The sequence below is a fragment of the Passer domesticus genome, chromosome 2, assembly GCF_036417665.1.
Source record: "Passer domesticus isolate bPasDom1 chromosome 2, bPasDom1.hap1, whole genome shotgun sequence".
Lineage (NCBI taxonomy): Eukaryota > Metazoa > Chordata > Aves > Passeriformes > Passeridae > Passer > Passer domesticus.
In genome coordinates, this window is record NC_087475.1 from 12,256,045 (window position 1) to 12,284,022 (window position 27,978).

General features: G+C 35.4%; 1 protein-coding gene and 1 long non-coding RNA gene across 5 annotated transcripts in view; one reads left to right on the top strand and one right to left on the bottom strand.

Annotated features, from left to right (window-relative positions):
- The window catches only part of IL1RAPL1 (interleukin 1 receptor accessory protein like 1), a 664,262-nt gene that overhangs the window by 163,200 nt on the left and 473,084 nt on the right, over positions 1-27,978 (bottom strand). The window lies entirely within an intron of this gene.
- On the top strand, positions 8,343-27,703 carry LOC135293360 (uncharacterized). The gene is made up of 3 exons (XR_010355448.1): positions 8,343-8,461; positions 24,097-24,165; positions 25,069-27,703. It is a non-coding gene; the product is annotated as an uncharacterized LOC135293360 (long non-coding RNA).

The window sequence follows — 27,978 nt, forward strand, 5'->3', positions numbered from 1 at the left end:
TTGGTTTGTGTTTAGAAACTTAAGAGAATTCCTCATTTCCATTTACTTTCTTGCTAATATTCTGAGCTTGTGTTTCTTTATCTCCTATATTTGTTGTGCCAGTTTTGTCACAGACAGATAACTGTGAAGACAAGGTACTTCTGTCAGGGGAGTAATGTCTAACGAGGATATAGAGGAGGTCTGACAGACTGTAAAGCTGAGCAAGTTGCCCACGGAATCCATGGCTGCCCCACTGCTGGAAATGTTCAAGAACAGGCTGGATGGGGCCCTGAGCAACCTGGTCTAGTGGCAGGTGACCCTGTCCATGGCAGAAGGACTGAAATCAGATAATGTCTGAAGTCCCTTCCAACCCAAACTATTCTATAATTCTGCAGCACTGCTGCCTGCTCCACACTCTCAGAGCTGTCCTGGGCCTGGCTGTGAAGTGCATGGGGTGCACTCACCCTTCCAACTACCTCATCTGAACGTTTATTCAAGCATTGTCAAGCATGATTATCTTATGCCAGCATCTGTGGAGAAAGTTTGAATCTTGAGTAAAACAAAGATCTGGGTTCAGATTGCTATGTTAAAGTGTCATGAGAGGGATCTGAAAATAATGCACTGTCATTGGAAAGCCCTCAGTTACGAAAAGTTGACATCAATGGCCATATTCAGGAATCATAAGTAATTATAATAATAGATGGAAAAACTATAGCATTCCAGTTGATAATTGCAGTGCCTTGAAAAACTCTGATGTATACTTTTATATTTGTTTTCTTTGTTTTAATAGAAATGTCTGAAAAAGAAAATGCAGTAATGCAGTAGCAGTAGTCTACAGCAGATTGCAATAAAATTAATTATGTCCAGCCTAAAGCTACAGTCTTGAAACATTAATCTACACAGTCATTGTCCAGATGAGTGTTGATACTGAGAACTTTGAGATTCCTGAGAGTAAATGTGAGCCGAGCAAAATAAAGTAATGGAATGCAAGGATGCTGGGTTTTTTTCCTTATTTCTCCATACATAGATATAGTCCTATGTATTCAGACTTATCAATAGAGACATCAATGCCTTTTAAAAACTAAATATATGGCAAGGTCTTTCAAAAGAAGGGAAATCTTTACTCTTGCTTGAGACTTAACAACCTTAAATCTCTGCTCTGTTACATTCAGATTAGTTTCCATTCACAAGGGCATCATTTAAAGTCACATATGCCATGAATTGCACAGTAGCCCTGTAAGAATATTCTGCCTTGCTGCATGCATGCTGAATCAAGCAGTTCAAACTGAGGGCAGACACATATAAGGACACTGAAGTTATGTGTGCAAAGCCATAGGCATATGACTGTAAATGAGCTGTCTAATGTGACTTCATTTCCACTATGACTGACTCAAGATCAGCTTTTATCTTCTGAAATGTTCCCATAAATCTTGCACTGCAAGACAAAAACATCTCTCCTTTCAGTTTATGTCTTTCTCATTGTCTTCTCCTTACCACATATTAAAAACCCCCCAAAAACATCAAAACAGCAATTCCCCACCCCTACTGCTTTGGGCATATAAATTAAAATTATTTTTATTTTTTTACATCTAGTGATTTCTTCTGATATTTTTCGCAAACTGGCCATAATCGTTAATTTTTTCAATAAGCAGATTTTTTCAAAAATAAAAACCTTTATAGTCCTTTGAGTAGAGCCCTTCCTAAAAGCAAGTGCAGAAACAGCTAAACTTGTATTCATTAAAGAGGTTGCAAAAGTTTTCATGATGCATATTGAGAAGAGACATCACTAAAATCAAATATAAAAGATGGGAAGAATATTTCCAAGAAACCTTTTAAAATGCTTTAAGCCTTTGAGTCCCCTAAGATTAACAACACATTAAATACTGGAGAAGAGGAAATGCAGCCAGATGTTGGGGTTTTCATTATCTGCTCATCTCTAATTGAACCTGATGTGAAACTTGTGCTATCCCTATGACTTCAGAGGAGATGTTAGTTTTCTTGAACACACAGTGACATTTCCCAGAGATCATCTCCATGGAAAAGGTACAAATAATCAAAAGGTTGCCATGGCAGATGTTAATGCAATCTTGAAATTCAAAATAACAAAAGAATATATGTAGTTAAACAATTGAGTGAAATATCAGCCTAATATCTTGAGATGCTCTTGGTCTCTTTCTGTGTGGCAGATTTGGGATTGATATATTGATCTTATGAAGAAAAAGGGAAGGAATAAAGCAAAGCTTTAATTCTAAAAGATTTTTTTTCAATTATAGTGACAGGATTCCTCATCTCCCACAAAAAACCCCAAACAAAAAAGAGACCCATAGTACAGAAAGCCAAATATAAATATTAAAGTATCTAAAATATCAAAAAATATTTTGTCTCTTTTGCCTGTAGTTTCTCTACACTACACCACTGTTTTTGTACAAAACTGATTCCTAAAGCGAGATAATGGAAATGAGAATTCCTATGTAGGTTTATGAAAAGGATGTCATGCTAAAGCCTGGTCTACCTGCATGTTCCGTTAATTTTTTCCCTTCATTTGGGTCTTAAAGGTATAAGATCATCTGGGAAAAAAAAAATTATTGCTACAAAAGATCAGATTATATATTATCAGTGAATTTTTTGAAAATAAAATCTCTTGTTAGAAAAATAATTAAATGATGTATCAAGGAGCATTTCCACCAGCAAATCCTCTGATGTTTCAGCTTAATGAAGCATCTCACCAGCATGTCATCCAGCAGCAATGCAGTTAGAGCCGGCAAGGGAATCTGCTCCTGTACCTACATGTTAGCTCATGCCTTTGTTTAGAAGCGTCTTTAGGGAAGTGGTGTGTTTATAAGTCTTGTATAAGGCTTGTGTAACAAATAGAAACACATACAGGTTTTCTTAACAATGAGGTTACCTGAAAAGATGTCATATTGATGGAGCAAAACAGATTTATATAAATAATGATGATTTAGGCAAACTTATTAGAAAAGCCAGACTAAAAAATTGTCATCAAGCAAGCATTCTGCATTACACTATTAAAATTTCTCTGCATATCATCCTAGAATCTAGGATGATTCATTCCAGGATGAATGAAGGATTCATCCTTCTCATATCATTGTTTTAACCTCTTCTCCTTCCTTTTATCTCTAGGTTTAATCACAGAAAACATGGGGATAGAACTATCATAAGGTTATAGTTTCTGTGACTAGAAAAAATACATATTTTTAACAATTACTCCACAATTATTTCCAGATGACCCCAAATATCTCTCATTTATACAATCCGATTATTCAGTGATACCTACATTTTCTTGTTCAGCCCTACCTTCACACTTGTCATAGAACATATATATATATATATTTACTATTATTTCTTGCCCTCAATATGTTCACAATCATTGAAATTTCCCGCTGAAATTAAGCAATAGTTTCCTTTTTTTTTTTTTTTTTTTGCCTATTATTTGTGTACCCTGTACCAGATTTAGGGTTTAAACCCAAAGAATGGAGTGTGTTTTAGAATAATTTGAATCATAAAGAAACCTGGAAAAGACCTTTAAGATCATCAAGTCCAACTGCTAATCCAGCACTGTGCAATCCAATAAACCACGTCCCCAGGTGCCACATCTACAGGTCTTTTAGGTACCTCCACTTCCAATGCCTGTTCTCTGGACTCCAACCCCTCAATGCCTTTCTTGTAGTGAGAGGCCCAAAACTGGACACAGGATTTGAGGTGTGCCCTCACCAGTACTGAGCACAGGGGACAATCCCTGCCCTGGTCCTGCCACCACACCATTGCTGATCCAGGCCAGGTGCCTTTGGCCTTCCTGGGCCCCTGGGCACACCTGGCTCATGTCCAGCTGCTGCTGACCAGCATCTCCAGGTCTTTTTCAGCCCAGAAGATTTTTCAGCCACAATTCAAAGTACCCTATTGAAGGTAGGAAGAATGATGATTTTAGGAAATGAATAGTAATTTTGAGAAACTTGTTATTTCCTTGATTTTATTATTTCTTCCTTTTTTGGAGTAGGGCAGATAGTTCTTGGATATACACTTTGTAGACAAATTCTAGATACTCTGTTTTTTAAAATAATTAAATCTGATATAAATCTGCTGATAATGCTGACATTTCAAAATAAGATTTCTCAGCCTCTGAGGAGGCCTTTAAAGAGAAGGGGACCCTATGCACCCTGACCACTTCAAGTCTTCCAGTGAGCTGACATTTAAAGGCCTTGCAATTAAAGATTTTACATATTTCATAGAGTTTTCTCTTTCAGGATTTGTATTCAACCTTTTAATTTTGTTGCTCTATTTAAAAATCATCTGATTTAAGAGGTGACCTGCTCTCATTCTCTCTGTTCAGTTTCTGTCTTAGACCTGTAAGACTGGAACAATTATTTTGTTCTCCAAGTAATTGTAGTGATTTAGTCTTCTGAATCTGTCTTTGCTCTGCTAGGAATTTGGACATAGTGTCATTTCTTGTAACCTAAAAACTGAAAAAAAAAAATCCACTTTCATGAACAATAAGAAGACTTTTATTTTCTTTTTGTACTTCTCATTGAGTGCACATGTTTTTTTTCTGACCTCTCAGGCAGCTTTTTTTCATCTACTCCCTTGAGACAAGGGTTTTGCTCCTAAGTTGGGAGATTTTGGACTGTAAGAAAGCAAATATCACTCCTAATCTTCAAGAAAGGCTAGAAGGAGCATCTTGACAGCATAGGCTGGCCAGCCTTTCCTTAATCCCCAAGAAGATGATGGAGCAAACAGTCCTGAAAACCATTACCTTACCAAGACTATTAAGAACAAGATGATGGTTGAGAATAGTCAGCATGGATTTACAAAAGTAAAATTGTGCTTAACCCACCTGGTAGCCTTCAGTGATGAGATGATGGGCTCAGGGGACCTGCAGACAGCAGCTGAAGCTGTTTATCTTGACTTAAGGAAGGCTTGAAAGGCTTTTGTCTCACTGACAAACCCGATGGATTTTGTATGTGGAGAGGGAGATGGGTTGACAACTGAGTGAACTGCTGGACTAAGAGGGCTGCAATGAGCAGCAGAAAGCTTTTGGGGCAGCCTGTACCACTAGGATCAGCACTGGTTCAGCACTTCTTTAGTGATCTGGATAATGGAACACAAAAGTAGGAAGATGGTCGATGACCAGCAGGGCTGCTGCCACTCAGGGGGACTTGACAGGCTGGAGAAATGGTCTGACTCATGAAAATCAACAAGGTGAATTGTCATGTCCCAGGGGAGCAATAATCCCAAATTTCAATACAGGCCTGGCGCCAAGCAGCTGAAAATCAGATTGTCATGAAGGACCTTGCACTCATAGGACACGAGTTAGCTGTGAACCAGCACTGAGCTCTTGCAGCAGTGAAGACCAGCAGCACCCTGGGCTGCATGAGGCAGAGCATGGCCAGCAGATTGATGGTGATCCTTCCCCTTTTCTCAGCTGTGATGAGACACATCTGGAGTTGAGGATGAGACACCCTGAGCTGGGCCCAGCTCTGAACTCTCCCACACGAAAGAGATATCAACATACAGGGATCAGGGCAGTGAAGGGGCACAGTGATCACTAAGGGACTGGAGGATTTCAGACAAGGAGAGACCAAGAGAGCTGAGACTGCTCAGCCTGAAGAAGAGATCCCTCAAAGGGATCTTGTCCATGTCTAAAAAACCCAGATGGCTGAAGTCAAGATAACAGAATCATGCTCTTCGCAGGGTAAGGGACAGGATAAGGGGCAATGGAAAAAAAAACCCACAGGAAATTCCACTTAATCATAAGAAAAATATTATTCACTTCATAGGTGGTGACCCACAGGAACAGGTTACCCAGAGATACTTTATTGTCTCCATTATTGGAGATTTAAAACCAACCAGACATAACCCTCAGCAGCCTGCCCTATTCTGAGCAGGTGATTGGACCAAAATATCTCTAGCAAGTCTCCACTTGTTATATAATTTTTAGCAAATACTTGTATTGTGCAATCAAGTTTAGAAATCCTGGAGAATTCCCTGGGTATCCTGAGTACTCAGTGTCTGTGCAGCAGACATCTGTGGGATGGGGTATGTGCCATGCAAATTGCTCTGTAGAGTTCCAAAGTTGATCACACAGATGTGGTGCTGGGTTCTATGCTGTGTGTACAGATCCTTCCATGGTAACAGCAGACACCCTGGCACAGAGGACTTCAGGTTTGCATCACTTCTATACAAATCTTGTCTGAAGTCTCAGCTGTGCAGTTTTTGTTTCCCTACCTTTTCTGGTTCTGAACATGGTAGGAAATCAAAGTCTACCATAGGACATGAAAACCAAAAAAAGTTGCCCAGTCCATGTAAAGAGAGGCAGAAGAACATGCCTGAGAACAATAACATTTGACACATATTGTCTATTTAATGTGCCAAGCTTTAAATAAAACTCTGTCTACAAACCCAGTATGGCAGATGTTCTATTAGCACATATCATACGGTTACTTGGCAACAAACAGGGATTAGACATCATAAACATTTGGTCTGAAGAAATGTTACCAGAGCTGGTGATTACACAACCATATTTAATGTTTGGTGCATAAAAATATCCACCTTAGTTGTGTATATACTGTGTGTAAAGCAAACTCCAAACTTTTTCAGCAAAGGGGCCTAGTTAAACAAGTTAGAATTTTCTAATCTCTTCCAAAGTTTGTCCACAAGGCACTATTCAGTGTCATACAGAGGATTCCCATTAGAAAGGACATATAAGGACACCGTCTGTGCTCAAATACTCTATTTCAGAAGTTCAGTAATTGTGCTGTTGAGCAAGGGAAGGGTGCACTGCTAAAAAATCCATGTTGTTTCTAGCATTTGAGCTCCATGCCACTGCACAGTACTTGCTACAGCATGTCACCAGGGATTCAGGAGCCTCCATCCAGTTTCCAAAAATGGTGTAGATACTTAGGAGCCCAACTGTCATGTCAGTCCTCAAAAACTTGTTATGGATCCCCTTTGTTTAATTCCTGTGCTTTTGTAAATCCTATTTTGTGCCATAATCCTTGTGCAAGTCTAGGATCAGGAATCTAAATCCCCATAAAACAAGTGCCTTGCCTGTAAAGTGGTTTTGTTTTTTTTTTTTCTTTAAATGCAATTTTCTAGCAAGTTACACTCTTTCCAAATGGATAAGAAATCTGCAATGCAGAGTCTGTGTAGAAAGTAGCACCACAACCCATTTTGCATACAAATACTCTTGTCTTCTGTTTATATAGCTGACTTTTCTCTGAATGTTCAAAGTACATTACATGCCATGCAAGTGAAAGGAGAAAATTAGCTGTCACCTCAAATACAAGATAACAAAACCCCCCAAACCTGTATGGAACCTTAAAATGTAGATCTGTAACACTCCTACAAGAAATTAAGTTGTTTTTACAAGGAACTAGAGAAAGAAAAAGATCAAATCAGAAGTACATCAGTTTTTGCAAATGACAAAAATTACAGAGAGAATAGGAAAAATTTGTTTCCATGAGAAAATACTCATTCTTATATTGACTGAGGGATTGTTCCTCAGAAATATTTCATCCTTGTGTTCCATTTTGATAGCAAAGAACAAATTTTCTTTCCACAAACAGTTGTGTGTAGTAGCTATTATGTTACATGGCTCTGGGTCTTTCAAGGAGAGAAAAAGGCAAGAAGAAGTTATTACCCAACAGTAACAGCCATATCTTTTCTATGTAGTGCACTGACCGGGAATAGTCTATCCAAAAATCTGGCATCTCTATTTAATACTTTGAAATTCTTAGTAACAAAACCAGTCCTATTAATATTTAGGCAATAAAAGATTAGTACCCAAGGCCTCCACAGACAGGACAGCAAGCTACTGTATCAGAGGAAGGAAAAAAGATCTCCTAAGTCCAACGAGCAACAGATGATACCTTTTGCTCCTACATTACATTCACAGAACAAGGCTGGGTTGGAAGGAATCTCTAAGATCATCTATTTCTACCACCCCTCCCTTCAATGCAGCAGGGACACCTCCCACTAGACCAGGGTGCTCAGAGCTGCATCCAACTTGGAGCACTTCTGGGAACAGGGCATCCACAAGTTCTCTGGGCAACCTGCTCCAGTGTCTTACCACCCCCACAGCAAACATAACGAGGTCTATATTTTAATTACTAAAATATGCAGATGGATTTTCATGATTAGATGGACCTTCAGAGTCTCTGGATATCACATTACCATTGTGCCCCACAGATACCTGGCATCTAGGAAAAATAGACAGACTTGTCTTATGTGTAAAGAGTCAAAAAACTTGTCAAATTCTTCTCAACCATAACAAAAGTTCTAACATTTTCTTTCTGACTGAGTTACATATCTGCTATATATAATTACAATATTTGCTGTTTTCTTCCATGCAACTTCTTCCAGAGAGGATCCAGAAATTATTGCCTCTGTCAGAGGTTTAATTTACCTGTAACATTTGTTAGTGGCACACATGGAATATGTCTCTGGTATTGTATCATACACAATACAGGTAAGATGCCATAGGTTTTACCATTGCAAATGGGTTTCACCAGGACTTCAAAAGCTACCACAGGCCCTTTTCATGCCTGACTCATAATATATCATCCTGGGTAGAAACACTGAAAGTAGCAGATCAGTGCAGAAAAATAAATTGTGACATTATTTTTCAAAAAACAAATAAACAAAAAACAACCCCCCCCCAAAAAAAAAACAAAAAAAAAACACACACAAAAAACCCAAACCAAAACAAAAAAAAACCCCAAAACCACCTAGAAAAGGTAAGTATTATTCCCTTTTTTAAATGCAGTTTGAGAAATGCCATGTTTATGGTGTTCTCTGTTTTCTTCCCTTCTGTTCAGTTTTCCTTTTTGTCAAATAAATTCAGGTAAATCTCACTGTAGTTGTTCAGAGCTGATTACTGGTGAACATGCAGTAAAAGATGATGTAACAGCGAATGGTACCTCAGCTAGGATGGTGGCAAGCTTCGTAGGCTCTAGGGCACTAACTTAAATTAGTCATTGAGTGAAATAATCACAGATTGTTAATGCAAAGCCCACGACAATGGAGGTTTAAAAGAATGAAAAAGCACTCCAAAAAAGGAAACTCAAGAGTACTTTCTGTGTTATTCAGAGCTAAACATTAAGAGAAAGAAAATCATTCCCAAATTTGCTTTGCATTAGGAAGAGTGGAGGAAAACATGACAACATCACACATTTCTAGTGAAATTATCTGCTTGATGTATAAGTGCAACTTGCAGCGCTTGGAGCTTTTCCCTCTATTATTGCTTCGCTACTTATTCTGATAGAAATGAATTTATAAAGTATTGGTGGGGTCCCAAACCAATTCCATATGCATATCTTTATCCTTCATGCATATTTCAAAAGTATTATCAATACGCTACAGATTGAGTATTCTTCATCCAGACTCATGATAAATTTGAACTTAATATATTTAACTTATGACAGCAACAGAAATATAAATAATTAAAATAATTAAAATAATAAAATTATGCTGTGCCAGATCCATTTTTCTGGGATTTATTTCTGAGAGTAGACTTGACTTTAAATTACTAGGTAGATTCAAACAATCAGAAATCAACAAACAAGAAATTGAAAGAATTTTTGGTGTGGAAGAACTCTGGAGCCATGACATAGTCAAATTCCAGAGGAAGACCTCATACTAGGAAGTAAATGTGGAAGACAAAAGGAGTCTCAGTGAATGCATGTTCCTCGATATATTCACATCTTTTTTGCTCCTACTTTCTTATTTTTTAAAGGGAAAGGCAGGAAATGAGAAGATTTACCCTTGGTACATATTTAAAATCAAACCAAACCATACTCACCAGAGAACAAAAAAAAAGCAATGCAAGGAAAAGCAAAAAAAAAAGAAAAGCATATTTCATAAACAAATATTGTAAAGATATTAAAAGCAGGCTGCATGAAACAAATATTTTTGAAAAGAGTCATTGAAAAATTGTAAATTTTTCAATACCAGGAGCCCTATTCAAATATTCATTAGAATATCTCACCAACATGCGGGTATTTCAGAGTTTCTAAGTGTGCACTTATTGTGTGATATATCAGAATCAAAGCTAGGTGAGGCCGCAAAGAACTGCAACCTGGAGGTCATCTAGTCCAAAACCCCTTCTTAAAACGGGGCAAAATTACCAGCTCCTGTTCTAAGAACCATCAAACATCTTTGTTATATTAATAAATTTTAATCTTCCTTTTCATCCTGCTTATTTTCTTTGATAAAGATATTTTGGATGAAGAAAGGAGGGTGCTTAGTTCCAATCCACTTCTGCTCTGTCCATGAGAGAACAGCCTCATGCTGAAGTTCTGACATAGGAGCTCACAAGAGTGTGAAACTCTTCCAAAGTCTTCTGAAACAGGTTTTTCACTGGTAAACTTTTTGCAAAGGAAATAAGGGCCAATTTCTCTGCCAAGTGTTGTCATTTTTTGAAAAAACTGACTTACTAAAAGCTGCCTGCAAGTGATAGCCAAGTTATTAATAGCTGAGCATTAGCAGCAGAGTTAGAAACATTCAAAAATACGCTTTTAATCTCAATAATTATTTCATACTATAGATTTTATTTAATTAATCAGCCTCAGAAAATGTTACTTTGATGTTAAGAACAATCAGATAGTCTGAAATAATTTCTATGCATGCTAGTATTTTTATTATTGTAAATGCACCTTAAGATGCACTTAGTAAAATTATTTTACCTCTTTAATAAGCATTGTACTCTTGTACTCTTACAAGAGCAACTCTTCTATATAAGCTGTTGTCTGTATAGTCTGCAGATATGTTTTACCTTCTGCATTTCCCATCCGTCCCAGATATTTAAGTAGGTTTAATGCACATTTCTTGTTGTGTTTCGGACATATGCAAATGGAAAAAGTCAAGAAGTAAATATGGAAAACGTAAATGGATGGCTATATACTTCAAAATAAGTATGAAATTTTTGATGGTCAGATGGGGTTAACAACAATTATGTCACATTTCCATAACTCTGGGATGGATAAAAGTTGAAACAATAAGTGGACATATAACATGTCCTCTAAAGAAAGTAGGACATTCATGGAAATGTAATAGGCTGTCTATTATCTTTTGTCTATAAGCAGAAAAAGCACTGGTTTTGGGAAGAAAAAAATATAATAAAAACCCACACTGTCCTTCCTCAGCTGCTAATTATTTGGTTCTAAATAAAGTATTAAACTAATTATGTCAATAAAATAATGCCTCAAAATATTCATCTTTCTTAAAGATTTTCCTGCTGCTCAGCACTTTTGTCCCTATTTTACATTCAGTCATTGAACTTCTCAGCAGAAATAATTTCCACAGATTTTTAAATTGTATCTGTATTCAGGACCCACAGCTCTTTAGAGATGGAGAAGACTTGCACTAAAATCATGAGCAGTGCTTACACTTCCCCACAGGTTTAGAGAGCAAGCTCTGCCTCTGGGCCAGTTGGTCCAATCTGAGACCGGTCTCATGCCAGCTGGTGCAAACCCAGTAGTCTGTTCTTCTGTTTTATCTGTAGTGAACAGGTCCACTGAGCAAACTAATTCATCATCATGGAGCTTCTCTAAAATTGGTTGTTTCACTAGGAATGGAAGTTGGGTTTTTTAAAAATTTTATTTGGTAGGCACCACTGGCTTAGATATTTTGAAAAAAAAAATCCTTGCGTAGCAAATGCAAAATAAATACATGATTCTATATTAGAATTAAGAAAAACCATCAAATGATCCTTGTTTCCCCAAACTGTGAACAATGCAGAATATAAAACTTAAAAAAGAAAAAGCTCACACTGTGGAAAGTGAAAATATAGGAAATATAGGTTTTATCCACAAATTTCTGCATATTTTCATTCAAGTAATTAACATGATTAAGTACAGTTTTCCCATCTGATTTAATTAGCTGTAATCATACCAAACTATTATAAGTTGGGCATTCAAGACATATAACACATCTTTTCAAATACGTGTACACTTATTGTGAAAATGAATGTCATAATAGCAGTCACTAGCCCAAGGCAATTACAATTACAAGAACTGCTTGTTTAGTAAAAGGTCACAATCTGATGTCTTGCATTTGTCTGAAATAGCCTTGTCACTCCACAAATTCTAAAAGTGAAATCATATTTTCAACAACCATGATTTATTAATTTGACTTTAGAACTGATTTCATGTTCTTCTGAATATTTTAATAACAAAAATTTAAAATATATATTCTTGACAGAAGTGATAGATTAAACCTTTAAACTGCTTTTTTTATTATTATTCAAGCAGTTTATACATTTACCTATAGGCATACTGCTGAATAAAGTATGCCAGTTTTATGAAACACCATAATAATTCCTTAATGCTTTGTGAATCACTGAGAACCTTTTTAATGACCCTTTCCAAATTACATTAATCCTCAAGTTTCTTCCCACTGTCTCCTGGTTAATTCACTTGCATTTTGCTGGAGGCAGCATGCATTGCCTTCAGCTGGATGGCTGGGGAGGATGCTTTTGGTAAAGTTCACATCACATCAATCAAGGACAAGTGCTTTCCTCTGTCCAGCCACTTTGTGTCAATGACCTGGTTCCTGAAGCCACAACTCTTTTCCAGAAACCCTTTTTCTTACTATTTTTCTTACCCTTTTTCTTACCTGCAGTGCAACACATTACAGCTGCAGAGAATGCAATGTAATTAGTCACTTTAACTTTTGCTGTTGGCAATTCATCAAGTAGTATTTTGGGGAGAGGGAGGGGAATAGTATAGAAATGAAGAGAAAATTTAGAATAGATTTTTAGGAAAATGAATATTTTTTGAACATCGTGTGTCTCAAGAAGGAAATGGAATGACAATGAAGCCAGCTCTTGTTTGAAAGGCATGTGGAAAATGAAAATGCAAAATGTTCTTGGTTTACATAATGAATTAACGACAAAAAACCTACCAAACCTAGGAAATATCTTCTTGTGGGGGAAAAAAGAAGATTAAAAGAAGAAAGTACTATGGAATTAATAACGCATCCATACTAAAGAATGGCTATTTGTGACAGATTTTTCCAACTCTGTAGTAACCATCAAATTTCTTAGGAGATGGTTACATTTCTTGTTTTTCTTTAGTTTTGAATTATTAATAAAAAGCCAAATAATACATATAATGTAAAGATGTCATTATAAGCTGCTAGACAAAAAATGTTGTGATGTAGGTTTGTATTGAAACAAATATGTTTCTCTCTTGTTGACTACATGCAGAGGTGAAATATAATAAAAAGTGCTGTCTTTAAACTAGGTATTCTGTACCAAAGCACAAGTACCAAGTATGGATATTCAGAATGCCAAAGTATCCTAGCAAATAAGCAGAAGAGAAGAAAGTTAATACAATTAGACAATTTACAAATCAAATTGGAAAATCCACAATTTACTGAATTATAATTCTGTTGCCTTGAATAACCTGTCTCAGACAGTGACCTGTGTCATTGTTTCATCTCTTTCACCTCCTACTTCATCTTTCTTTCCAGACATAAAATGAATATATTGAACACCACCTGCTTTCCTAGGAAATCCTGTATCCTTTATTTTTATAAAAACACACAAGCTTCATTTTCCTTTGGAAAAATAATTCATTACTATCTGAAAGACCTCTCTCACTTGAAACCTAAATCTATTTAGCATTTAATACATAAAATTATTTATCTTGTGAACCAGACAAACAGCAAAATATATTAAACCCAACAATTTAAACTTTCCCAGCTATTGACTAAATATGCACCATAGGAATTTTCATAAAAAAGGTATAGGCTTTTTCAGCAGCAAAATTAAACTTTTTGTTTACACTTATATTTTCTGAAAGAGGACTAAATTGCCATTAAACTAATATAAGTATCTAGTTTTCTTTATGATTGAAGAATTTATTGATTCACTGGCAGACACATTGCAACTAATAATAGCCTTCTACCTCCCTCTATACTTTCCTCCAAATAAAATTATAATCAGGAAAATTATTCAATCTTCTTATAAAAATTGGCAATGATATCTGAATGTGTTATTACTTCCACAAAAAAAAAAAATCTTTTTTCACAATATATGTTCTGCATATGAATCTATAATCTGTTTTATGTAAAAAAATATACTCAGTTCATGCAGATTTATGAAATCTTATTTGTATTTTGAAATTATTTATCTTGCTTAGACACCTGGAACAAACAATGATTGGTATCAGTGAGTTTCTCATTCATAAATATGTGCAGCAAATATGCCTGGGCTGTGTAAACAAGAATAAGTTCATGAGCAATACAGGAACATCAGAATAAAACTACTAAGTTTAACAAGTAAATTATTTATTCAAATTCTTCATGTGACAACCAAAGATCTAGTCTCATCTGGATCTAGTCTCATATCTCTGCTGTATGGGGAACTAGTCAAAATCTTATTTATTTGAATTAAAGCCAGTTGCAGTCTGTCTATATTTACAACCTTTCCTTAGTAATATATGCTTTATTGATCTCAACATTCACAAGAATGTACCTTAAGCTTGCATGTTTCTTTAGTATTTCAAGTTAAGCATCAATTGAAGATGTGATTTCTCTAACTTCATGAGGCAATTAATCTAAGCAAAAAGAAATCCTCTCCAAACAAATTTTTGGTACAACTAATATTATCAGATTAACCTGTCTTTCTAAGTAGACAGGATACAGCCTTGAGCATGAGGTTTCCTTTCTTCTGTTGCTCAGAGAAGAGAGACAAAGTTGCCATTTATGACTTTTGTCTTTTCTTCTTGGAGGGCGGAGGGGGCAAGGCAAAACCTCCCTTCTAATAATGTTGTCTCTTTCACTGAAATGCAAAAGCTTGTCAGTGTGCTGCTTGTCGATATTAAAACTTTGAACTTCATTTCATAGGTACTATGGATAGAAATGTCAAATGCAAATGTAAAAGTAAGCCAGAGCAAGTAAAGAACAGAACAACAAACAAAGTAGATCAAAATGCTAATGCACTTCCTGTTCAACATAAAACCCAATTCCATGTTAACATTGATATTCACAGCAATGGCAGTGATGGAAAATGTCACCAGCACATCCACAAAAATTTCTTGGGGCACTCAGCTGTAGATACTTTCATCTGCTTACTAATAACTAAGTGGTTATATAAGGGAAAGGACTTGTGAATTGTTGACATCAGCAACTATCCCTACCCGGTGTGCAGTGAGTGATGGGAACAGGTGTTTTCAGGTTTTTAAAAATTCTATAGATTATAAAAAACCAGAAAAATATATTTTAAACCAAAATATATTAAGTAGACTTCAAGAGATCTGTTGAAGATCTCTTGAAGTCTACCTAATATATTTTGGTATAAATTGGTTTAAATCCAAATTTTTTTCTTTAAAGAGACCCTATCTGAGGTTAGAGTGTGAATGATACTTCAGACCAAACCAAACCAAACCAAACCAAACCAAACCAAACCAAACCAAACCAAACCAAACGAATCCACTACTTTTAGTACCTGTTCTGGTAACATACTTTCACTGGAGTGGTGGGGAAGCACAGACCAGAAATCATAGTAAAGAGGTGCGCAGGCACAGACACTTAATTTTAAGGAGGGGTTTTCACAAATATGCTACTGGCTAGTTCTGAAAGGTGGTCAAATACAAATTGTAATACATAGTTTTCTACCTTTGGCCACAGATCTTGAAATGCAGTCACTATAGACAGGAACTCCCTGTCAAAAGGCTTAACAGGAATCTATAAAGATTTTTCCACTGCGCAGTATATATGATCATGTGTACGTGTATATATGTATATTCAAAAACACATTTGCAAAGGCAGTTTGCTGCAACTCACCTAACCCATTTTCTGAAGAACTGAGGATCAGAGTGATTTTGGAGTACTATAACCACTCTGGATAGCCAAACAAGGGCTATGCTAACCTTCTAACCTTTTGAAAGACACAAAGCGAATTTTTAAAATATAATTTTTTTTTCCAAAGAAGATTACAGAATTAAGGTTGGGCTACAAGGCTGCTTCAACATGTTTCTTTACAAATTTTTCTCTGTGAGTCACCAGACCATGAAATAAATATGCTCATAAAGAGTAAGAGTTCTTTTAGAAGAAAAGAAAGAACATTCTCTCTCTTGTAATTCTCAAATAATATATGAAATGAATCAGAAGTAAGCAAAACAACAAATGGAGTCACGCCTCTACCAGCCTAAAATCACAAATGCTGAAAGTATTATGTGTTCTGACTCATCACAATGAACTTCGCCAGGAATCTGAAAAAGGTCATTCAAATATTAAACAACCCACTGTTTCACTCAGCTAAAAGCACACTGCAGCTCTGTGCTATAATCCTAAAATGGCATCTCAGTTGCCAAGTGCCCCTGATGTGTTCAGTTGCAGCTTAACTAATGGTAAGATGATGACAGAGTTTTTTTCTCTACTGCCTGAACTACAACTAACTGTTATGAGAATGTCAGTGGTTAAGAAACCTGACAGGAATACCTTAGACATTTAAATGTGGGGAGTTAAAATCAATTGAGAAGTAGTAACATTTAGACTGAGGTGCACCTTCCTCCCCCAAGGCCAGGAGAGCAAAGCCTCTAAAGCAGCAATCTCTTACAGGGTTTGCTCCCCACAAACTGCCCCCAGTCACCCTGTATAAAGAGGAATTAAGCATGTTCTGGGCTAAGGGAGCTCGTTCCAAGTTTTATAGGATTATCATATTCATAACTGACAATACATGTCTGGGGGCAGGAGCTGTACCCTGGTGTTCAACCTGAGTCCCACTGCCTTTTCAGGCCGGGGGCAGCATACGGGTGTGTGAAAGCATCAGCTCCTTTCCAGCTTCCAGCACCTGCCTGAAGGTGCCAGCCACACATCCTGAAGTACCCTGTTGATCAGGCTGCATTGTCAGTTCCTGTCTTAGATAGAAGACTAATTTCTTACCACATTCACACCGTATCAAACTTTTTGAAGGTTACACAGATGAGATTGAGTACTTTTAACTTCATGAGTTGTTCTTCAGATCATTATATCCTCATCAAAAAGCCAGAAAAATTATATTGTCATTCACTCATCAACATGTTGGGATAAAAACAATAGCAAATATATTGATTTTAACTTTGCTGATTTCAAATTTGCTGCCATACACTACATGGAGATCACATTCATTTAATCAGCTAATTAGTTGCAAGCAACCTCTGATCTTTGCTAAAGATTAAAATTACATTTGTTAATGAAATCTATCTTGAAATCTGCTTTTTGGAGTGATTCAGAATATCTAAAAGAAGAGTATTATGTTTTTATTAAGTTTACCGTGGAGACCGAATTTACGCACTTGTAACACTACTATGACCTATATTGAAGACAAACTGATAACCATTGCCATGGTAACCAAAGAGATTCAGAGATCTTATAAGTTTTCATGTGAGAATTTAAAAATAACAACTCTATACTTTCCTTTTTATTCCAAAAAGTCAATCAGCTCTAAGCATATAATTATTTTATATCCGTACATATATTTATAAATATAGAAAAAACATGAAAATATCTTACAAAATTAATTATATCCATATATGTAATACTAAAAAGGAGGTAGCTAGGTAAATTCTTCTGTGAAAGGAATCTATATTTTAAAATAAAATAAAAAAAAATATTCTCTCTTCCAATAGAAAGGTATTTATAATTAACTCAAAACCATCTCCCACCACTGGTCTCAAGTAGTCGATACATTATATATGACTTAAATGATTGTACTGTTTGTCAGCAGTTATATCAGCAGGTTGTTTTTGTGGGTTTTTTGGGTTTTTTGTTTGTTTGTTTTTTGTTTTGGGGATTTTTTGTTTTTTAATCACAAATAATTTAGGCACTCAGTACCAAACCAAACTGGATGAAGATGTATGTCTTTGCTGCAAACACTTGAACTCCCATCACTTCACTGCTAATGTGACACCAGTTGCGAAGAAGAAAATTTCAGTAATTTGATGTAAAGTTAGTTAGCTTTATAAATCATGAAATTAATTATTTAACATTTCCTCTTGAATCAACTTCAGACTATCAGTTATGATAAATAAAGGAATAGACAGGTTCCAGCCTCTATTTAACTTCAGACAATGTAGAAGCCATAAATTCTTTTTCAAAAATTCTTTTCTCCTCCATAGGCTGTTATAATATATATTCTGCAATCCACGATAGTAATCTTTTTATAAAATCAGCAAAGGAACACATATTATTTATAAACCTGAGAATTTTTGCTAAAACTAACCCTGTATTTGTTATCTATCATACTTACAGATGTAATAATACACCTCCTGTAATGTATCTGGAATGTATTCCATGCATTGTACTTGTATGGCATATAGCATTATCTATACTTACAAGTATATATTCTTAAATGTGATATATTCAGTTTCAATATTGTAAGCATCAAAGCATAATAATTTATGTTAAAGTACAAATGAATACATCCAATAAAAATTTCAGTGTCATGCCGTGGTTATAGATTATCTTGTCAAATAACTATTAAATGCCTTGTTACTATGCTTAGGTAAGCAAGTGGAATTGAAAAACTTGTGGAAGTTCCCTTGAATGACCACCCATTGTTCCAAATACTTGAATAGAATTAGAAAATAATTCTTTCTATTTTCAGGTTTTCCCCGTTGCACTTCTTGTTCCCGTGTAGTAAAAAGTTAGGGGAAAATCGAAGTATTTCCACAGCTACAATGCAAAAGTGGTGGTTTAGAATAACATCCAATAAACATTCAACATCCAACAAATATTTAGATTTCTATTGCATCAGAATGATATCTGAACTTTGTGAAAACCACCATAATGGTGACTTGTATACACGATGACATAGAATGCAGATGAGTACAGACACTTTACTTTCTTTTTTTTTTCCAAAGTCAACAGTATTAAAAGTGTTGATAAAGGGAAAAACCATTTAACAACTCTGTTCCTGTACTTCAAGATGTTCATACAGGTTAAAAATGAGAGCTGTTTCATTGATGTGGGTTTGATGACTTTTTAGATAAGCAGTTGAACACTCAGGCTCTAGAATGATATGGTGAAAAGCACGATGCTATCCTGAAGTATTAAGAAATTATGAGTAATTTAAAGAGTAATAGGCTGAAGTCACATTATCGTATGTGGCAATTATATCTAGAGATTTCCTGCATTTTGCTTATAAATATCTATTGCTGCATAATATCAGGCATCTAATATAAATAGGCTCCTTGTGTATTCATTAACTATCATATATGGAAGTAGAAATGAAAAGCTTTTAAAAGCATGACCATCTATCATTTTCTGTTAGAAACCCAAAGAGATTTCTCTCCATAGCAGTCACTGAGGATTAACCAGTTTGTGGCCTCCTGACCCCTCAGTAAAAGCCTCCCAGCTACCAAATCATGATTGCCAAAGAAACCCTGGTACACCTCAGAATACAAATTTCCAGGGGCTGTTTTCACTTTGGACAAGACTTATAGAACATTTTTTTCTTCTAAACTTGCCCCATCCATTTGTCTTTTATGCATCTGTGCAAGAAGGGTCAGTGCTTAGCATGGACACTCAATCATGATGTCAGTGCTTAGGGCCTATTTTTAGGTGTAGGAGCACCTTAACCATCTGCTCAAATCAGCTATAGTCTGAACAGAACTGTCAGTGCAAAGCCCAAAGTTAGGATGGTGCCTTCTTCTCAACACCTCTGCTAATAGAAATGAAACTTGGCCCCTAAGAGTCCTTTTTTCTCAGGTCATTCAAATTATGGGTCCACAATCCATACAGGCTGACTAACAAAGGTACACATGAAAGATAAAGGTTAACAAAAACACTTCTCTTTAATTTGGGGAAGTGTTACAAATGCACAAACAAAAGATAACTTATTTTCAGAAACGGCTGGACCCCAATAAAGTACTAAACTAAATAAAGTACATTTTGAGAATGAGAGGAATTATCAGAGTATACATTCTGAAGTAGGCATATACTTGTGCTGAAAAGCAAATAACCCTGAGTGGCCCAACACACTCTCAATGTGTTCATGTACTATTGCTCTTTTTAAGTACTAAACTAATTACCTAATGATTCTGAAGTAATTTTAAGTGCTATAAAAGAGACAATTACTACCATAGTTGTGCTATTATGTTATGGGACACTTAAAATACACATCTATACATGTTTTCCTGTCTTTAAAATTACTTAGTGGGTTTATTTTCTGATTTGCAATAGAAGAACGACAGAAAGTTGTCGTCCCTCTTAAAACCAGTGAAACCAGCTCTGCTCACAAACCTAATGTTGCTTTTCCCAGGATATTTGTTTAATCAGTTTGCTGTAACAGACATATTTGAAGGGGAGTGATATCCTTCTGTACTCTGTGCTCAGTAGGGCTGAAATTACTACTACATTTGAAATTTTATTTTATAATAATGCTTATGATAACAAAGATAGATAGTTAGACCTATTTGCAAAGTAATACATTCAGTAAGTCATATCATGTCTAACAAGTGATTATAGAGATTAAAGAGGATATCCTGATTCTAAATTCAAGTCCTGCTAGAAGCAGGTTTCACACATGCTCCAATCATCATAAAACCATGAGTTATTAATTATTTTTGCTATAATTCTCAATGCAATCAATGTCAATTCACTGGCATCTTTCCTCTTAGCAAAATATCACTGCTGTATCACACTCCTGAAAGTGTGAAACCATCTTTGACCACATGATTTGTGTTATCTGAACTGAGGTAAGGCACATGTACTGAAGTATTTGAAAAAGCAATGTTTTGCATGTATTGGATGCTGGTGTCAAAGCTGTCTAACCCAGGTGAAGGCACAGGACTGAGTGTGACTAGACAGAGTGTACAAAGATGTGTCTGTATGCAAGCTTTTGTCCCGCCCAAACAAAACAGGTTATTTTTTTACTATCATCACATGCACCAAAGAGTTGCAGTCAATAAAGTTCGTGCCACTGTAGGACTTTCTGTGTAGAGATCAAGATACATAAATCTCCCATATTGCCCCACCAAGCCAAAACTTACTTTTACTGTATTGTTTTTAAATTTTAACCCAATTTTGAAATTAGTTCTACTCATGAGCATTGCCCTCAGAGTTTGACTGAACAGCATCAGTATTAGAAACTTCAATCCTATTTTTAGACTATCATAAAGGTTATCAATCCACATTTACTACTAAGACAAATTAATATTTTGTTTCTTATTGCTTACAGTGACAGGAGCCTGTGTCATGAACCATGTATTCTGTTGGCTAAAAGCCTATAAATTATCAGTTTGTGTCTCATAGAGGCAACTGCCTCCCATACCAAATTCTCTATAAATCAGATTAAGTTTTTTTAAATTGCTGTATTTGTCTTGTTGAATTTTTGTAAAAAACAACCCAGTAATTTCTAAATTGTATTTCTACCTGTCTGGCGCTTTTGCTGCTACACTTGAATTGGAGCTATTGATTCCAAATGTGAAATTATAGAGTCTGGAGACACAGGATAGTTACTTGTGACGTTCATCACAAGACAGGTATTTCAGCAGTACCAGTGTCCCCTTGGCTGTTCGTCAGTGACAGCTGTTCTTTCGTAAATGTAACTCTTGAAAGATCATTAGAAAAGTAGCAGAAGAAAATATATGCAGCAGTTTTACTGATAGAAAGAATGATGTCTTCCTGAGAGACAGGTAAAATGGCAATATTACTTTTTTCTGACATTTGTGGCTCATATATATATAGATATATATTTTTTTTAATTCAGGAACTTGTTGAATGCTGTTTTTTGTTTTGCTTATGCCCCTTTAGCAGATAGAGTTAATTCCAATATGGACAAATTTATTAATAAAAGTCTCACTAATATTGTTCTAGCCAATTATATTATTAATTTTACCATTTTAATCCGCATTAATCAATGAAGACAAGGGAAATGGTAAAGTCAGAAACATAAGAGACTTTCCCCATCACCACAAAACCTAAGACTGAATAAGCTGCATGACTTTAAAGTGAGTGGTGGAAAAATTAAAGATGAACAATAAGCAAGCAGAAAACATGGTGAGACTGCAGAAAATGTCTTCATTTTTGAAGGACTCCTACAACTGAAGACTCTTTCTGACACGCATGTAAAGGATATTCATTCATGCCATGATTATAAAAATTCAAATAATCCTTGCAAATGTGGGCTGAGTTTAGGCATCCAATTTTACTTTATTCATGACCCTATCATACTTGGACTTTGTTAAAATCTGTATGCAGACCCACAACATATCTACAGTACAGGAGAGGAACCAGGGAAGGTGCAAGTCATGACTTTATTCAGCTACTATGACACATTTTTAAAATTTTTGCCCAGGATGATCCCACTGAATTTTGTACCATCTTACTTTTTTTCTTTTTTTTTTTTTATCATCTCTCTGCCAATGAGTAAAAGAATGAGTCTGCCTAGAACAACTTTTATGATAGCTACAGAAATATCTCTCATATGATGGTACATTGGAAATTCAGCAAGAAGTAACCACTGTGTGTGCATGTCTATATATTTATGCATGTTATGTTGCCCCATGGACTTACATTTCATTTTGCAAACCGAAACCGAACTCTAATTTTAATTTCAAAATTCACTGCAGTGTAACACATTATTACAGAAACTATGTAATAGAATTTTATAAATGCTATTAGTTCTCTCCTTTAGTTCTCTCCAGACTTTTTTGCATATGTAGTTTGTTCCTATGATCCTCTCCTGCTGAAGTCTTGCTGAGGAATTCAGAGGAAAAGAGTGACTAATTTCAAAAGTGGAAGTGATAAACTAAGGACATCATGCTCATACAGCTCTCTTCTCTTGCTGCAGCTAGACAATAAAATTTTATGCTAGTAATTGATGGTGGTAGTATGGCAAAAGTTTACCACATAATGAGCTATTTTCATAGTAAAATTTTTAATTGTAGTTTATCTATATTAAAACTATGTTGTAAAGCTCCTCAGCTCGTTTACCATAAAACAACCTTCAGCAAGGGTTGCAGGATATAATCTCTGGGAAATCTTTTCTGGAGGATGAATAAAAGCCCCCATCCATTCCAAGTTGTATTACCACTTCATTTATAAAATCCCACAGCCATGATGAACCGTAATCAACTTTACTGTGATGTGCTGCTATTAAACAAAGCCAGTATTGCCCTCTTTCTTTGCCTCATCCCTGATGTCAACTACACCATCAGGATACTTAAGTGCAGCTCACAGTTCATCACAGATCTCCAGTCAGGTGAAAGGAGCTGCAAGATCTGAGTGTGACCAGAATGGAAATATGTTGGAAAAAGCCCTCATAGTTTAATAGTGTTTCTTGGCTACAGCTAATGAAGTTGTTACCAAGAAGGGTCATACTGCACACATATATAACAGGTATATCTTGGTGGGTATCATTTTCTGGGGTGCTTCAAAATAACTTTACTTCAAATTTAAAGAACCTACTGCAGTACAGAGAGGAGCAGAAGAAGCTGAAAAAAGTGTGGAGAGAAAAATTCAAAGCCTGAGTGGTCTCCTCCTCAGTCTGTAGAACCTGCTAAACCTTATTGGAGTACAGCTGAGGACATACAAGGAAAAAATGTCAGGTGGGGAGAGACAAAGATCTCCTACACTGTAAAGAAGATGTACTTAATTTCTAATCAGTGTAATATTTATTTAGCCAGTATTAACTCATTTAGAAAAATAATGTTCATGATGTCCTGGGAACACAGAGTGCTATGAAAATGTAAAAGAAAGGTTTGTTTTCAAACAAAATTATTTCACAGTGCAAAATTCACCTGCTGGTGACAGATTATGGCACTCATCTGCTGGATCTCCACCTCAGCACAGTTTTTTTATCTGTGAAATAATAAACTTTAGTGGAAATTTTCTGTTCCAATGGACTGACTGAAATCACAAGAACTCATGTTTTCTGTTTCTGCAGATGCTGGAAGTTCAAGGAAATCTCCATCTACATATTTCCAAAATAATCTAGTTTAAACTAGGTTTATTTTCAGAATGTAGGCATACACTATGGGACTGACAGCACCAGATGGGTGGTTCTCCACTATTTATTAGCTCCTAAAAGTAGGCAAAATTTAAAGTTATGTTAACCCATATTATTCACTGGTACCTAGAGATGAAGTAGCACTTTGATTTCATTCTGTATTGCAGTTTCAAACGAGAAGAAGCAGAGAGTCTGTGCCAAAACCAGTGGTGTATCCTGCAGGGTCCTTCATTAAGGTATTGATAGAAATATGTTGAGATAATGAGTATGCAACCCCCACAGCAATATCAAGGCCTACCCTCATTCTAGCTTCTGTATTAACATTCTGTGAAGAAAAATGAATCCAAATAAAGTGCTGTACCTTCTCTTTGTAATGACAATAAGATATTAATTAATTTTTAGATGAGATATACATTATACTGGTACAAACTGTCTGATATAATTGAAATAATCAAGTACAGTATCAGGATTTATATAAACTCCAGTGAAATGAAAATACAGACAAAAACCACTATTTTCCTCTCAGGAAACAAAGAACAAAAAATACAGTTTTATATGATTAGGTAGGGCTTTTTAAAAGAACATGAGATGCCCTGAATTCTGCATTTTGCAAGTACTTCAGTTAAAAAAACCCCAAAACAACAACAAGAACAACAACAACAAAAATCACCTCTGCCTTCACTAAAAATTATTTGTTGTAATTTGCAAAGTATCTTAGCATAATCCATGACATTATGGACAACATGAGTGACTCTCAATTTCCACTTAGATGAGAATTCATTCCATGTATATTTGAGGCTCTGATTCCATAAATAAACAAACATGTAAAACAACCAGAGTGTATCCTAAGATACAGCACATGACGTTGACAGCCGCATCACCTCCTTTTTGTAATAGCAACATGGACTAAATACACAATCATGATGAGTGTATAAACAAATGCCCCAGAATCACTTAATTTATTTTTATCGGAAACTTTCCTAATTTTCTTTTTTGATGGCATCAATGCAGCCAGAATTTAAATATGTCTCCATTCCTTCACACACCTTAGGTCTTTTCCCGGCTAAATCGAAGCCATGTCTTTTCTCAATTTTCAATTAGAATTCTACTAGTAAGTGCTTTATGGCTTTCCCTTTTAGCTCCAGAGCAGTTCCATCCATGAAATGAAGGAGATGAGGATGTGTGCAGCCCAATATTCATATTAGTCATGAAGAAAGTGGGAGTATGAGAAGGATTCCAGGCACTGTGACTGGAACATCTGATGTGGGCTGGAGCATAACAGGATCCCAAACCCTGTCATGTTAATTACTGGACATCAGTTTAGCAGTGACTCTACATCTGAGAGACAGTGAGAATAATTTTAGCTTAAAGTGAAGGAAGTTTTGTCCCTCCATCCTGGGGAAATTGCTATTGACAAATAGCAAAAAAGGTCTTGTTTGATAATAAAATATAGTATTTTAGGAATACCTAAATGACATTTAATAGCTTAAAAGCAATTGGGAGACCATTGTTCTTTGCTATTTTTGCTATTTTATTGATTTTTTTTAACAATCAATATTTATACATGAATGAGGAGCTAAACAAAGATTCTACCAGGCAGAATTTTTCTCACACAGATTTCTTTTAAATGTTTAGTTTAAAAAGGTCTGAAACTACTGATATGTGATTTTCAAACAAATTCTGTCTTAGTATCTTTGTTTTTCTTTAAATATGATGCAAAACTACTGAGTATATTTGCAATCCATGTGAAGTGAAAACAAATGTTAGATAACATTTGTTATCACTTTATTTGTTAACTCCCCTCAGAATCCATCATGCATTGAATGGGTTTTTATGAACCATATGGGCATTAGTCAATTATTTTTAAGTTACTCATCAAAGTTTCCTAATTTCTTTATTTTAGAGACCTATTTCTAGTTTTCTGAACTGATGGATTTATATCTTCTGTCTAAATGTAGAGTTATACTTTATTATTCAATAACCATGACTTTTCTGAGAAAATTGCCATGTGGAAGAGTACTGTAGTTCTGCAGTTCTGCAATATGAAAGTGATGAGGCATCAGTTGTTTTAGTCTGTTTATAACCAGTTTCCATTGTAGTACTTCACCATTCTCACCTGTTTCCTGCTTAAAATATTCATTGAAACAGACACATCAGGGCATGAACCTCAGGTTGAACAGAAGTGTGAAAATTGAACCAAAAGCTTCATGTTGATGTTTTAGAAAAGAGCAAATCCTTCCAGGAGACTTAATCAATACTAAGAATGACAGGGAAATCATAACAGATGAGAGTAATTGATTGACGGATACGGCAGGATAAAAGAATATTTCTCTTTCTGTATGAACTGCAGGTATGGAATACACTCAGCTGCAGCAAATAATAACATTGATTTACATTTGTTTGGATGAGCTAATGGAAATTCCCATTGAGGGACTGACACTACCATCTTCTCTTTGACAATACAGCTTTATGTGTTTTGAGAAGGCCTGGAAAAAGGCCAATAAAATGATTGCACATTCAGAGCCAGAGATAAATTGTAAAATCTTTGTAGTTATGTAGTTAAATGAGAAAGTTTCCTTTGTTAGACTAATTGATGAAAAACTCATCATGTGTGTTTTAATCTCTAAATATTAACAAATAAAACTGACAAACTCCTCTTTTCCTGCAGTATTCACAGCAAATCAATCTCTATAGGAATTGGGAAAAACACTTGCCAGTCAGATTCTCTGACACAAGGGAAATAAGATATCAAATAAAAGGTTATGTAAGCAATAAAAGCCCACAAAAAACCCAAAAACCAAACCCAAACCAAAACAAATAAAAAACAAACAAACAAACCCAAAATGCCAATGTTTTGAAGATGATTATGGATAAAAATTTGAGCAAAAATTATTCATAGATTGGTACACCTAGTTTAGAACACATCATTTTTTCATGAAAGTGCTGTAGTTCACTTAACAATACGTAGAAAAGTTGAACACAAAGACTGGCAAGTCAATGTGACAAGAAAGCTGAAGAATGAAGCTAATATATTACATATTATCAGCTATAAGATCCTTTCAGCTTTTTAATTTGTGTGTGAACAAATGCCTTGATGCAGCCTAGTTAGAAAAAACTAAATTAGAAAGAACAGAAAATACTTAATTCTTTATGAACATTCTGACCCAATGGATTAAGCCAAATCACAATTTTCTGCTTTAATCAAGGAGCCCTTTTGGGGACCTGACCAAAGCAAATCTAGTGGAACAATAAAAAGAAGAGAAAGCTACACAAAGTAAAGTTAAAAGAAAAAATAAAATCTATATACAAAATAAATGATTTTTGCCTTTGCTAAAACAATATTTTAATCCTAATATAGGTTTACTGACAAAAGCTTGACTAATTCATTGGACTCAGAGTACAAGTGTTTGTTTCATTTTAGTCATGATGGAAGTGCTTGGAAGCTGTTACGTGCATTTGCACAAAATTTTCTTAAATTAGTCTTAGAGGATAGATTGCTCTGCACTTCAAAAAAGATTATACTGTTATAAATTCACACACACACACTCAACTGTCCCTATTACACTGTCACAATTTTACAATGATTAAGAGGTTGGAGAGCTCATCTGCATACATTTCTGATTTGTTTTTTACAACCAAATATTCCTCTGTTGTATTGTCCTACACTGCAGTACACCAAAACAGCATGGAAATAACTAACAACAAGAAAGCATTGACATTTGGACCAACCTATATTTTTTAGAATGTTTATCTCAGTGTTTACCAGATCTGAGTATTCACCAGACATGACTGGGTTTTGTCCTGTCCTGTATACAATATGTGGATATTCTGCCACAGTTTCATAATCTGGGAAGATATATTTTGCACAGAACACAAAATGTCTTTCAGCTTACAAACATTACTATCAGAACTCAGTAATACTAAATATTCCTATATTTTATTACACACCTTTTTCCTATAAGATAACCAGGATGAAAACTCTGAGTTACCACAAAAGTTGGAGATTGCATTTACACATTTATAATATGACAGCCTGCAAGAAAATTAAA